Genomic DNA, 5,716 nt, shown 5'->3' with positions numbered 1-5,716 from the left:
CAATGGACCCCCGACACATGTGACCCCATTTTGGAACTACACCCCTCACGTAATGTAATAAGGGGTACATTGAGAATTTACCCCCACAGGTGTCTGAAAGATTTTTGGAACAGTGGTCCGTAAAAATGAAAAATTAAATTTTTCATTTGCACAGCCCACTGTTCCAACGAGCTGTGGGGTGTAAATACTCACTGCACCCCTTATTAAATTCTGTGAGGGGTGTAGTTTCCAAAATGGGGTCACATGTGGGGGGTCCACTGTTCTGGTACCACGGAGGGCTTTGTAAACGCACATGGCCCTGACCATTCCAAACTAATTCTCTTTCCAAAAGCTCAATGGCGCTCCTCCTCTTCTGAGCATTGTAGTTCGCCAGAACTTTCACAGAAATAAAGCCGTTCACTGCGGCATCTTGGTCATTAGATCGGTCAGCCTGGTCCCAACCGGAGTGGTTGTGGTGCAAAACTGTGCAGCTAGGAAAAAACCGCCAGTAAGTGCCCGCTGCATTCACCAGCACAGAAAGCCATATATGCCAGCGGAAAGCCGCCACATAAATGCTGCACGTGCTGTATGCCGCAACTATGCAAATATATCTAGCACATCCTGCAGCCTGTTCACACCTATTGTGAAAACATTCATTTCAGCTGGGATTACACTTGGCGTGTTTGTCATAAAAAACACCATGCTCGCTGCGGGCACATGTTAGGTTGGAATCAATAGGGTAATATGAAACACCAGACACTAATGGGGGTTTCTTCATCCTTTTATGGTGTTTTTAGGCTATCAAATCTGTGGGATGCCGAGAGCATGTTTTTTTTTTTTTTTGGGGGGGGGGGGGGGGGGGTTATTTTCTCACAATTTTTTTTTTTAGAAATCCTTCAGTCAAATGATGAAAGAATCACATGACTTGTAATTAGAAAAGCCAGAGGGAAAAAAAACACTAAAGAAAAAACACTTCCTATAATAATAATAATAATGATGATGATGATGATGATGATGATGATGATGATGATAATAATAATACACATTGGGACAGATGTATGAAAACCTGTGCAGAGGTCAAGTGGACCAATTGCCCATAGCAACCAATCAGATCGCTTCTTTCACTTTTCAGAGGCCTTTTTAAAAATGAAAGAAACTACCTGATTGGTTGCTATGGGCAACTGGTCCACTTTCCCTCTTCCCTGGTTTTGATAAATCTCTAAGACAACCCCTCCCCCCCCCCCCCAGTGCTTTTAGCAAAAATAACACAAAGATAACTGAGAAAAGAAATGAGGGGGAAGATTTTGATGTTTGTTTTTTTTTGCATAAAAAAAACAAAACATCAAACAAGAATTGTGTTTGTTCCTAGGCTTAGGCTGTGATTAAAAACAACATATAAATGGTGTTTTTCAAAGCCCACATTGCTTTATTTCTGGTGCTTTTTCCCCCCTTTCGACAGACGTCTGTCCAGCTATTGCAAAGCTACAACTCCCAGCATGCCCTGACAGCCGAAGGCTGAGAGTTGTAGTTTTGCAACAGGTGGGCAGCCACAGGGGATCAGTGTTGCAGTATGTCAATCTAGGGCCATGGTGTCTGATCTGGAACTGGGAGCAGGAGCCACGACCACTTTAAATCAATGGCTGCTGGGACGTCTGACTAGTGACATCCTTCGCTCCAGACCGCAACGTCAGGGACGTCACTCGTCAGACGTCCCGGCGGCCAGCGCTGCTCATTGAGCCTACCGGAGTAGCATTGATCTATGTAAGAAACCTATGGGCCCAGGCTGTTGGGGCCACCAAATGATATTACATATACAGAATGTCTGGTTAGGAGAAATAAATATAACGCACCCACAGGGAGTGGCGCCATTTTAATAAAAATTGTCAAAAACCTTAGATAACAGTCATACAGAATATATTAGAAAGCTTTTTTGATTTTCAGCCAATCAGAGAGCAGCACTACTGAAATAGAACTCCCAGGAGGTAACAGCGTGTCACACATGTGATGTCATAACCATTGTCCACCAAAGAGCAGCACTGAGCAGAAATAACACTGCTCCTGTTCATTCTCCATCAGTGAGGGGCCGGTGCTGGACACTGTGTAGGGACGCGGGAATGCAAAGTCATACACATGACTGTGACTGGTAAGTGTTACATTGTTGTGTCCAAAAGATCTTTAGTTCAGTTCCATGTGTATTTCTATGATAAACATGTAAATAATTTATCTTTTTTTTCTTATCTTAGATGCACTATCTCCAGGACATGGAGTAGCATTTCCGGACCTACAGCAAGACATTGGATGAAGGCATAGCCCCAGAAATAACACTGGTCCTGTTCATCAGTGAGGGGCCGGTGCTGGACACTGTGTAGGGACACGGGAATGCAAAGTCATGAACATGACTGTGACTGGTAAGTGTTACATTGTTTTGTCCAAAAGGTCTTTATTGCAGTTCCATGTGTATTTCTATGATAAACATGTAAATAATCTATCTTTTTTGTCCCCTATCTTAGATGCACTATTTCCAGGACATGGAGTAGCATTTCGGGACCTACAGCAAGACGTTGGATGAAGGCACAGGCCTAGGAATCATGCACATACACAGAAACATTTGCCCAAATTATAGAGGTAACCTCCTTTAGTATGCCCAGAGGAAGGGCCATACAGTAGCCATGGATTCCCTACAGGTTTCCTCCCCTCTGGAGGTTTTTCCTGTCCTGAGTATTAGTTACTGTACGCTCTTTGTGAGTGATGGGAGGTTACAAAAAATCCCCTACACAAACATTTTAATAAATAATAAATAAAGTTCCCCTTTTTTTAAACTGTTCTTTGACTTGTTCGACTCATTTATTTATTTCTGTGTGTGAAAATAGAGTTAGCAAAACATGGATGACCAAAGCTGCTCTCCTGCACGATCTGCATAATGCGGTGCGGAGAGAGGCAACTGGTGCTGGGTGGTGCAGCTTATGAGGCAAACGTAGAACACCCAGCAAGTTCCATGCACAAGCCTTTTTCTGATGAATGGGACTCATGCAGGGAACTTGCTAGGGGTCATACGGTTGCAAAGGATCAACTTTTGGGTACATGAACTGTCCCTTAAAGGGGTATAGATATCTTATCCCCTATGTAAAGGATAGGGGATAAGATGTCTGATCAATGGGATCCTGCTGCTGGGACCCCAGCAATCTCCATGCAGCAACCAAAATTCTAAATAGTATGTTTAGCTCACTGGTTCCTGTGGTGGGATTCGTGACATCATGCCACACCTTCTTGTGACATCACACCACCTCCCATAGACATAAATGGAAAGGGCGTGGCGTGAGGTCACGACCCGCACCACGAGAACCCAGAGTTCTAAATATATTATTCAGAACGCCGGGTGCTGCATGAAGATCGCGGGGGTCCCAGTGATCAGTCATCTTTTGTCCTATCCTTAAGGTAGGGGATAAGATATCTAGGGGCGGAGTACCACTTTAAGGAATTAGAGAGTGTAGGCATGCCTTACAAGCAGGTAGAAAAAGAACAGCTGGGAGAAATGACAGGACACAAAGCAATATTTGGCTGGGACCGATTTTGGGTGTGTTCTGGCCAATTAAAGGAGAACTATGGCAAAAATTAACTTATCCCCTATCCATGGGTTATGGGATAAGTAGCTGATCGTGGGGGGTCCCCCTGCAATACCTGGGATGAGACCCGTCGTTCAGTGAGAAGCGCTCGCTGCAGACGTCAAATCTCAATTTCCCTGGACCCCCCCCTTCCTTCATGTCCACCACAGACGCCCCCAGACTGCTGTCTCTTACAGAGTTTTATGCCCAGAAATGGTTGGCTACTCACTTTGTCAGTAGATTCTCATCCTAAATATGAAGACAATCGGGGAAATGTACCTGTGGAGAGGAAATGTTGTCCAGTTGCTCTTAGCAACCAATCAGATTACTTCTTTTATTTTTCAGAGGTCTTCTCAAGAATGAAAGAAGCAATCTGATTGGTTGCTATGGGCAACCTGATGAAAACATCTTTTTTTTCTTTAACAACTACAGTACTACAACTCCCATTGTAGTGTGTCTTTTCAACCTGTTCCTCCTCCAACCCTGACCCTTAGGGTGGCATAGACGGACCACACTGGGGGTTGTAGTACTTTCATTTTTACAGTTCCCCTATAACTCTGCAGCTTCGGTAGAAGTATGAGGCTCAGCCTTAGAGTCAGTGTATCTGGCTGCTCCAGTGTTCTTCTATTTTACAGCCTGGACACTGTTCTCCTCCACACTGGTCCCCGTGGTCCGGTCAGATGGTTCTGGACTGGGGCTGAATGGTTGCTTGAGGGATTTAGTGGCAGATTTTTTTGGGACTTCAGTTGTTGGATGACCTCTCTTCAGTGGCTGCTGATATTCGTAGTGCAGAATTTACAGGTGTTACGTAAAAGGGGTACTCCGGGGGAAAACATTATTTTATTTTAGTTTTTTTAAATCAACTGGTGCAAGAAAGTTAAACAGATTTGTAAATTACTTCTTAAAAATCTTAATCCTTACAGTACTTATCAGCTGCCGTATGCTACAGAGGAAGTTGTATAGTTCTTTTCGGTCTGACTACAGTGCTCTCTGTGAGTAGGAGCAAATCTCCATAGTAAACTTCTCCTACTCCGGACAGTTCCTAACATGGACAGAGGTGTCAGCAGAGAGCACATCCTGTGAAACACAGCTGTTCAGTGTGAGAAGTGTGCGGGTGTGTCCCTGTTTGAGCTCTCCAGGACTTCCAAGAGAACTACAGAGGCAGGTGTTCTAACTGCTTTTCCCAGGAGGGTGGCAGACTCCTGGGGAGAGCCTCCCCTGCATGGAGCCCCGGAAATCTCGAGCCTCCACTTCCCGTTCTTCCAGGCTGGCGGGGGGTGGAGAGAAAACTGCAACAGCCATTGTTCCGGCCGGAGGAAGAAAATCTGGCAGAGTCTGCAGCAATGCAAGCTCTGCTTCCACGGCGACGGGTGCCAACCAGAGATCTGGAGGAAGCAAGGCGAGGAGGAAAAAAGTGGAGATGTGGGCCCAAGGAGTCGAGCGATACATACTGCTCCCGCATGGCCGCACGCTTTGCGGAATATGACCAGTGCGGTAAGGAGCTGAGGATGGCCAGGGAGGATCTACGTGTGGCTCAGAATCTGGTGAGCACGGGGTCCAAAAAGAACAGGCCAGAGCTAAGAAAGAGGATCACAGCGCTGAAAAGCGAGATTGTGAAGCTGGAGGAGAGGAGAGACGAGATCCTGGAGGGAAGCGGTCTTTTCCAGGAAAAGCTGATTAATGAAGACCGGTTTGCCGCCACGAAATCCCCAGGTAAGGTGGAGGTGGATGATGGGGAGAGTAGTGGCGGTGAACAAAGTGAGGATGGTGGTGATGAGGAAAAGGATGAGAATGTGGAGGAAGACGCTGTGCCTGTGGCTGCTCCCTGTGACACCCAGGCCACCCAGGACAGCTATATTGAACCAGCCCAGGTGGCTCTTCCTTCAAGTGAGAGCGGTGAGGATGATGTGGAGAGTGAGGCTGGGGGATTGCTAAGGGCGATAGTCATGCAGGAGTCCCCAGCCCACCTCCAGCATTTCACCTTTGGTGATGATCTCTGTAATGATGTGGCAGTTAAGAGGAAAAAGCAAAAGACACAAGAATCAGTGAAGTACGTGTTTGTTCCTTTCCAGCAGTCTGGGCCAGCTGCAAAGCTGGTTCAGGCTGCTGGGCCCCCCAGACTGCCAGACTCCGTT

General features: G+C 46.2%; 1 long non-coding RNA gene across 3 annotated transcripts; it reads left to right on the top strand.

The window, feature by feature from the left end:
• Nucleotides 1-472: 472 nt before the first annotated feature.
• Nucleotides 473-2,787, top strand: LOC130302306 (uncharacterized). 3 transcript variants are annotated; one of them, XR_008852589.1, is made up of 5 exons: nt 473-487; nt 1,921-1,961; nt 2,056-2,122; nt 2,223-2,387; nt 2,490-2,787. It is a non-coding gene; the product is annotated as an uncharacterized LOC130302306 (long non-coding RNA). The 3 variants fall into 3 exon arrangements; XR_008852588.1 differs by lacking the exon at nt 473-487 and adding an exon at nt 1,367-1,381; XR_008852587.1 differs by lacking the exon at nt 473-487 and adding an exon at nt 1,726-1,740.
• Nucleotides 2,788-5,716: the final 2,929 nt, after the last annotated feature.

Source organism: Hyla sarda, unplaced genomic scaffold (assembly GCF_029499605.1).
Source record: "Hyla sarda isolate aHylSar1 unplaced genomic scaffold, aHylSar1.hap1 scaffold_1160, whole genome shotgun sequence".
Lineage (NCBI taxonomy): Eukaryota > Metazoa > Chordata > Amphibia > Anura > Hylidae > Hyla > Hyla sarda.
Note: the sequence above shows the minus strand (reverse complement) of the source record. Positions and strands in the feature narration are given on the sequence as shown.